The following is a 9,377-nucleotide window of genomic DNA, read 5'->3' as shown; positions in this document are numbered from 1 at the left end:
CCCAGCGGCCAGAGGATTTGTCCTCAGGTGGACGGACCTAAAGGATGTCTCTGTGTCTGAGGTGCACTTAACCAGTGTATGCAGAGTGCTTTACTGTCCACAGTGCCCTTCCCAGGCAGTCTTTTAGGCATCATGACTTCGTTTGTTGCCATTGGTTGGTAGTCTGGCCCTCTTGCCCTCTGGTTATCAGCCTCAAGATGTGTGCCCAGGGTTTTAAAGCTGGGTCTCAGCCCCGACTCCGTCTCACTAACTCCATTCTCCCTTTCCAAAAGGAAGTTTAACTTAGAGATTCTAGGCGCTCTCTGCCTTAAAGTTCATGGCCATCTAGTTCCGGGTTTCTTAGCCTCCGCACTATTGACATTTGGCCTGGATAATTCTTTTCCTTGTAGGGACTGTCCTATGCATTGTACGATGTTTAACAGCATCTCTGGCCTCTACACACTAGATGCCAATAGTACCACCACCTCAGTCGTGACAATCAAAAATGTATCCACGTATTCTCAAATGTGTTCTGGGGGTACGGCTGCCAGAAAAGATGCAAGTCGCTCAGTTAAATCTGAATTTCAGATAAACATTTTTTTAGTATATTATGTCCAAAATATTGCATGGAACTCTATAGCAACATGAAGAACTTTACCTCAAAAAAAGTTGTTTCTATCATTCACTCAGTAAATATTTCTTGAGTCTTTACTATGAACTAGACAGTGTTGTAGGCTCTGAGGACATAGTGGTGAGCAAGGTAGACAAGGTTCTTAATCTCAAGGAGCTGGTGGAGGATGACAGACAATAAACAAGCAAATAAACTTTAAGAAATAATAAATTCTTTTAAGAAAATGGAACAAAATAAAGTTAAAAATATAGTATGGGGCTTCCCTGGTGGCGCAGTGGTTGAGAGTCCACCTGCCGATGCAGGGGACGCGGGTTTGTGCCCCGGTCTGGGAAGATCCCACGGCTGAGCGGCTGGGCCCATGAGCCATGGCCGCTGGGCCTGCGCGTCCGGAGCCTGTGCTCCGCAACGGGAGAGGCCACAACAGTGAGAGGCCCGCGTACAGCAAAAAAAAAAAAAAAAGACAATCCATATGGCTGGGATGGGGGTGGAGCTGGGGGATGAGGAGTGGAGGGGATGAAACTGGAAAAAGCCAGATTATGAGGGGTCATTTTGTTCCATGTTGAAGAAATTGCTATTTATCCTAAGAGCAATGGAGAGCCAGCGTAGAGTTTTTAAGTAATAAAGTGACACCTTAAGATTTGCATTTCAGAACAATTACTCTGCCTGAGAAAACGAGCTGGGGGATATCAGGAAGACCGTTATGAGACAGTTATAAGAGTCCAAGTAGAGTTGCTACAGGTGTGTTTCAAGGTAGTAGCATTGAGAATGGAGAAAAGTTGAGACGCATTTATGAAGCAAAATGGGTAGTATTTAATGATTGGTTGTGGAGGAGTGAAGGAGAGCACTGAGTCCTGATGACGCTAAGGTTTCTAGATTAGGAAATCAGGTGCCATTCCTGAAATAAGGAACACAAACTTACACTGTAAGATGATGCATTCATTGATACGTGTTGTGTTTTGAGATGCCAGCCATCTCCACATCAGATCATGTTGTTTCCATACTTGAAACATTTGACGATTCTCATTGAACCTTGTCTCCCATGAGGTTCTTCAGCTATGCAGGTTTCCCAGTCCACTTCCTTTGTGCACACTCCTCCTATAGAAGCTCATTGCTGCCTGTTCAGGGCTCTCCTTCCCAAACAGAAGGAGTTCCCATGCTGCCTGGAGATAAAGGAAATTTTCTACATTACAAATTTGGTCATGTTACTCTTACCCAACTTCACCCTCAGATTAGAGTTCAAATACCTTAACGTGGCTTTCAGAATTCCATAACAACCTAGGGTCTCCCATGCTTTGCTTCTGCCCATACTGGTCCCTCTCCCTAAAATATCATCCCTCTTCCACTTCAAGGCCTTCCAACCTGCTATAACCTACCAGACCTAGCCTAAGCATCTCCTCTCTTTGGACTCTTCCCTTCCCAGGTTTTAGTCCCAGAGCCGATTTGGAGCTCTGTAGTCAAGCTAAAACTAACGTAGGGAAGGCTCACTTCAAAGCAGACAGAACTTTAGTCCGTGGCTGTTATGAATTTATTGCCTCTGAGCTGCAAAGCCCATCATCCCTTGCCCCAGGGAACGGCACTCTGCAGACTGCATTTGCCTGTTGCCAGCTGGCTGGATGTTAAACTCTGCCAGTAGAGGGTGCTTGAAGCACACTGCAAGGTTGGAAAAGGAAACGGGGACTTTTTTTTTTTCCTCAAGTAAACAGGTCTATGTGCAGATTTCTCTGTGTGGCATCAGTTTTCTTTGCCACCACATTGATGATGACTCCTGTTGTGGGTCGAATTGTGTCTCCCCAAAAAGATATGTTCAAGTCCTAACCTCTGGTACCAGTGAATGTGACTTTATCTGGAAACAGGGTCTTTGCAGATGTAATCAGTTAAAATGAAGTCACTGAATCCAGCGACCTTATAAGAGGAGAAAACAGAGACGTGCACACAGGGAAGACAACCATGTGAAGCCAGAAGAAGAAATTGGAGTTATGCTCCCACAAGGCAGGGAGCACCGAGGACTGCCAGCAACCACTAAACGCTAGGAGAGAGGCGTGGAAGAGATTCTCCCTCAGAGGTCCCAAGAGGACCCAACCCTGCCAACACCTTGATTTCAAACTTACAATCTCTAGAACTGTGAAACGAAAGTGTGTGTACACTTTAAAATGGCTAAGGTGGTATATTTTATGTTTACACATAACAGAAAATTTTAAAAATAGTAAATACAAAGGGTAGCCACTACCCCTGTGACCGAGGGAAATGGAAATAAATAAGGAACTAAGAAACGCAGAGGAGGCTCTTGCCCCAAGTCTGAGATTATTTTTTTTTGTTGTAGAAAAATATACAGAACAAAATTTACCATCTGAACCAGTGTATGTATGTATGTATGCTGATGTATAATTGGCATGCAGTGTTATGTTAGCTTCAGGCATATACCATTTTAAAGTGAGTGTACGACCCAGTGGCATCCAGTACTCTCACAAAGTTGTGCAACCATCACCACGATCTAGTTTCAGAAACTTTCATCGCTCCAGAAGGAAGTCCTGTACCTACAAAGCACGCATTTACTACTTCTTTCCTCTATACCCCTTAGAGTTCTCTTTTACCCCTTTTGGTTATTAACCATGACCAGCATCATCAAGGAGGATGCCTAAGCTGGGGTTAGAACTCTGAGAGAAGGTAAGACAAACTAGATGGCAACCAGGGAGGACCACAGAAGGGCCAGGCCAGGTAAGAGTCAGATGATAGACTAGTCATGGGGGTGCTACATCCTGGACAGAATTACCCTACTCAGAGAGGTGGACGATGTGTTTGAAAAGTGCTGACCTGCTCAGGTTTCATTTCATCTCTCTCATTGTAGAAAACTCCATGAAACAGAATCTAGAATAAAATATTAGGAAAACCACCAAATAGATAGTAAGTTGAAAACATGGATGGGATGCAAAAGTTCCTAGAAATATATAAAATGCCAAAAGTGGTGCTTGTATAAACATTAAGGAAAAAGTCATCAGACTGTCATCAGACTGTTGATGACTGAAAAAGTCGTCAGACTGTTCTCCTGAAAAGAACAAATTGTTACCAAAAAAATAGACAACTTTCAAAACCTGCCTACTCGTTTTATGAAGTTAGTGTAATATAGATTCCAAAACCAGATAAGGGTAATACAAGAAAATAAAAACAGCTAATTGAATCCAACAGTATTTGTAAAAAGCCCTACATCTTGATCCAATAGGAATGGATGTACTATTAACTGCAGCCACAGGGCTATCCCATTTGTCATGTTTTCCCCACAACCCTTTTTTTTTTAAATTTGGTTGTGCTGGGTCTTAGTTGCGGCAGATGGGCTCCTTCCTTGTGGCTCACGGGCTCCTTAGTTGTGGCTTGCGGCTCCTTAGTTGTGTCTTGAGGGCTCCTTAGTTGTGGCATGCGAACTCTTAGTTGCAGCATGCATGTGGGATCCAGTTCCCTGACCAGGGATAGAATCCGGGCCCCCTGCATTGGGAGCATGGAGTCTTAACCACTGCGCCACCAGGGAAGTCCCTTTCCCCACAACCGTTGTCCACAGAGCAGAACTACTTCTTTCCTGACTTTCTTTCCCAAGGCTGTACTAGAAGAAGCAGGGAGGCTTCTCAATCACTGGTTCATTTCATACTAGAACCCGGGGAATGGGGTTTAAGAGCTATTACCTCCTGTGGCTCAACTGCTTAGGTAAAAACACATTCAATAAATCAACAAAACCCTAACACAATTAGGGTTGTATTGACCAATATTAAATTATTTAAGCAATAACATCTGAAACCAAAACATCCTTATTATCTAATCTCTGGCCTTTGGCTCTATTTATTTTAGTCCAAATTTCAAGATTAGATGAGCAAACATGGGATTTTGAGATGTAACCTATACATTCGATTCCTTATTTATCTCTTCCTTGGATTTCTTTATAAAAGGAGAAACGATAGCATAGTAAACAGTGATTTCCTCACAGACAATCTCTAGTCAAATGACCTCAGTGAGTTAGTAGACTTATAGCCTAAAACAGAGTTCATGATTAGCAACTTGATCACAGCTGAATTTTGGATTCTGGTAACTGAGATTGACCTCTACAGCATTTCTGAGTTTTGATAAACAGTATTGGAAAGTCATGTGGAATACAATTAATTTTCTAGTATCACTATGGACTTGAAACTTCCATAAACTTAATTTTATTTCATTTGACGTTAACTTGTCACAGACTAAGCACACATACTTATTCCAAAATAGAAGTCTCTATTAACAGTAACATTTGCAGATTTGCAAGGGCACTCGCAACTAATTCACACACATTGCAGGAAGTCTCAAAATCTTTCTTTTCCAAATGAAGAAAAAAAATGCTCAATGCATATATAATTTAAAAATAAAATCACAGATTCAAAAGCTATCACAACTTGAGTATGTTGGTGACTTTTAACAATACAACACCAAAAGCACAATCCATGAAAGACACGATTGATAAGTTGGACTTCATTAAAATTTAAAAACTTCTGCTTTGTGACAGACAGTGTTGAGAGAATGAGAAGACAAGCCACAAACTGGGAGAAAATATTTGCAAAAGACGCATCTGATAAAGAACTGTTAGCCAGAATATACAGAGAACTCTTAAAACTCAACAATGAGAAAATGAAAGACCTGATTAAAAGATGGGCCAAAAAGCTTAAGAGACACCTCAACAAGGAAGATATACAGATGGCAAATAAACATATGAAAAGATGTGCCACATCGTATGTCATCAGGGAAATGCAAATTGAAACAACGAGATACCACTACACACCTACTAGAATGGCTAAAATCCGGAGCACCGACAACACCAAACGCTGAGGGGGCTGGGCAGCCGTGGGAGCTGTCGCTCGCTGCTGGCGGAAGCGCGAACAGGTGCAGTCACTCCGGAAGGCAGCTTGGCATTTTCTTATGAAACTAAACATACTCTTACCTTACACTCCAGCAATTGCGCTCCCTGGTATTTACCCAGAGGAGTTCAAAATGTGTCCACACAAAAACTTGCATGTGGATGCTTGTAGCAGCTTTATTCATAACTGCCCAAACTTGGAAGCACTAAGTTTGTCCTTCAGTAAGTGAATGGATAAATGTGGTACATCCAGGCAATGGAATAATATTCAGGGTTAAAAAGAAGTGAGCTATCAAGCCATGAAAAGACATGAAGGAAGCTTAAATGCATATTACTGAGTGAAAGAAACCAATTTGGAAAGGCTGCAGACTGTATGATTCCAACTATATGACATTCTGGAAAAGGCAAAACTATGGAGACAGCAAAAAAAAAAAAAAAAATCAGTGGTTGTCAGGGGTTGGGAGAGGGAGGGATGAATAGACAAAGAACAGAGGATTTTTAGGGCAGTGAAAATACTCTGTATGATATTATAATGATGGATACATGTCATTATACATTTGTCCAAACAAATAGAATGTTATACAGGAATGAATGGATGAGCCCTAGTGTAAACTATGGACTTTGGGTGATTCGGGTTGTGTCACTGTAGATTCATCAGTTGTAACCAATGTCCCACTCTGGTGAGGGGATGTTGATAATGAGGGAGGCTGTGCATGTGGGGGAAAGGGGTGTATGGGAACTCGCTGTACCTTCCCCCCCTCATTTTGTTGTGAACCTAAAACTGCTCTAAAAAATTGTCTGTAAATAAACACTAAGGCCATAATGCCTTAGCATTCAATAGATACTTTTTTTTTTTTTTTTGCGGTACACGGGCCTCTCACTGCTGTGGCCTCTCCTGTTGAGAAGCGCAGGCTCCAGACGCACAGGCTCAGTGGGCATGGCTTATGGGCCCAGCCGCTCCGCGGCATGTGGGATCTTCCCAGACTGGGACACGAACCCGTGTCCCCTGCATCAGCAGGCAGACTCTCAACCACTGCGCCACCAGGGAAGCCCAAGGCTCCAGTACTCTTAACGGTGACCCATTCCCACAACCATTCCTCTGTGTGCTGGGATTTACCATGAGTCCAGCTTCTCTTGAATAACATTCTCTTGTTATCTATTCTGTGCCCTCATTGAATTTGGCGTGCCAAAGAATGGTAAAAGACAGAGTAGATACACTGGGTCCAAAGGGCCTTGGCCTGATGACTTGCATCCTTTGAAAGAACCCAAGTAGCTGTCCTCCAGCTTTAGACTTGGTCATGTGTAAATTGCGGTGGGAGAACCAGGCAGTGTCCACCACTTGGATTTTCTCTCTGGAGCTAGTACCAGTCATCATTTTTCTAATAGTGGTTGCCCCTCCAGAGGGTCTCCCTTCTTGGTGGCCTATATTCTCTTAGGAATGAGTCAGTCATCAAGATGTCAGTGGTGCTGAGTGGGTTGAGGAAGTAACAGGGGCAAAACTATAGTTGCTATGAAATAAGGTGTTCTGGAGGAAGACGCTGGGAATTGTGCATCGTATGCTGGAATGGTGAGGAAGGGGTCAACTGAGATCCTGGGGGAAGTTCAGAAATGCAAATTCTCTTCCAACCTTCTGCAGCTCTACCATTTGGCCACTGATTAGTGGTTTTGAATAATGGCCAGGTGGATTTAGATTCCAAAGGTCATTAATAGTACCCTTCAAACCAGAAGATAAGACGGGGACCATGGTTGCATGTGGGAGCAGCTGGATGCCGAGGTTGTGCAATAAGAAAACTATGAATCGGATCCTTTCAAATATTCATTTAGAGATGGGAGTGAAAAATGAAATTACTTTTTCTTTTGGCCACGTGGCTCATGGGGTCTTAGTTCCCTGACCAGGGATGGAACCCAGGCCCTTGGCCATGAAAGCACAGAGTCCTAACTACTGGACCACCAGGGAATTCCCTGAAATTACTTTTTAATTACTTTAATTAAATTACTTTTGGTTGACAAATTGCACTTCTTTAAACATGACTGCATGCTTCTGAACCCTGTAATTGTCAAGAACTGTGAAGGGGCTGAGATTTTTAACCTTCCTTTTGCCTGCCACACAGATGCTCGTAGAAGACTCAAAACTCCTGGGTCAGAGACAAAGGACTTTATTACTTACGGCACAGCAAGCAGCATGAGGTTCATGTTCATGTTCATGTTGGTTTCCTCTTGCCACCCCCAAGTTCACAGGGGAAAGACAGAGGGGCCCATGTGAATGCCATGCTTGCAGAAGATTTGCATCACAGCTGAGGAGCTCTGAGCTCAGGGAGCCCACATCTTGATAATAGACATTTCCACCAAAGGGAGATATTATTACACTAGAAAGAAAACAAAAGTGCCCCCTGCTCTGGAGGGAGACCCTGTATCTTCCAAGGCTGTTTGCTATACAAACATCTTGGAGAAAATAGTCCAGAACAAAGGTGGTCAGTGCCTCTGTTCCCAGGACATGCAGAAACATGGAGAATTGTCTCCCAACAAAAGTAATAGTAGCTACACTCCTATAGCTTACTGTGCATTAAGAGCAGTTCTACGTGCTTTGCTGCTTTATATACATTATCTCACTTAATCCTCACAATAACTCTGTGAGGTTATCCTCATTTCACAGATGAGAACATTGAATTTTATAATGATACAGAATGCTAGACAGTCATGGAAAGGGCATGATGTTTATTTTTAACAAGCCCCAAAGATTATTCTGATAGACACCAAACCTTAAGAATCACTAATTTAAAAGATAAGCATCACCTTTTTAATTCCATTCACTATTTAACAAAACTTTTTATTCTTCTCTATATTTATGCTTACCTAATAAAGCCAAGAATTTTATTTCCTTTTATTTAAAACATAGGATTTGGAAGGAAGACAGAATCAAAAAGGAAAAAAGCATAGATTGTTTGCAATAAAAATGTTTAAAGAAAGTCCAGGCTTTGAAAGGACTGGCTCACTATATTAACAAACACAACATGTATTTAAATGAAAAGAAAATCACAAGATTGCCAACATTCCCAAGTTTACACTCAGTATGTTCCTAGTGGAAAAATATTTTTTCTCACATGATTGTGATAGCCCTGAATGTTGCAAATCTGCAAAAGATCAGCATTGAAAATGCTACGGATGGATTTACGTCAGGGAGTAAGTATATAACTTACAGGAGAAATTAAAGGTTCATTTATTTTGGCACTAAAAGTATGCAGGGTGAAAAAGAAGTTTGCAGGGTGATGACTCTGGGTTTTTGTTTGCTTGTTTGTTTACAGTTCAGAGCTTTCTTTACTGGATTGAGAAATGTGGTGTGCATATTTCCCCACAATGGTGACGTGGCAAGGTGTCATTTGCATCCATATATCTTTGGGAAGGGTTCCTTTTCCCAGTTTCGTTAATTTAAACCGTTTGTCTAAACTATCTGTTTTTACTTATTTTTTCTTTCAAAGTCAATGTACTTTCATATTTTTTACAGTAATTACACAAGTTAATTAGACTGAGCAGCCTCCTCCTAGCAGGAGTCAGATGGCACACCCACCCAAAGGGCAGTGTGCAGGGAAAAAGGAAACCAACAGGGCCTGGGAAGACCCCTTGGGCCCAAAGGTGTCAGGGGAGGGAGGTGTGCCACGGGCTGCCTGAAGGAGCTGTGGCTTTTGTTAGAAGGACACAGCCAGTCCGGAGTAACCTATAGGGAGAATCAACACCAGACCGGCCCAAACCAAGCAGAAGCTTAGGGAAGGGGGCTGGATTTGTGAGAAGCAGGGTGGAGAGTGGATCTGGAGGGCAAATGGAGAAAATCCAAATAGGGTCAGCTCCCTGCCTCTCCTTGAAAGTGGGTGTTTTTTGTTGTCTTTTTTTTTTAATAAATGTATT

General features: G+C 42.4%; 1 protein-coding gene across 1 annotated transcript in view; it reads left to right on the top strand.

The window, feature by feature from the left end:
- Positions 1 to 9,377, top strand: part of PTGR1 (prostaglandin reductase 1) — a 73,316-nt gene that overhangs the window by 25,836 nt on the left and 38,103 nt on the right.

Source organism: Stenella coeruleoalba (assembly GCF_951394435.1).
Source record: "Stenella coeruleoalba genome assembly, chromosome: 7".
NCBI classification, from domain to species: domain Eukaryota; kingdom Metazoa; phylum Chordata; class Mammalia; order Artiodactyla; family Delphinidae; genus Stenella; species Stenella coeruleoalba.
Note: the sequence above shows the minus strand (reverse complement) of the source record. Positions and strands in the feature narration are given on the sequence as shown.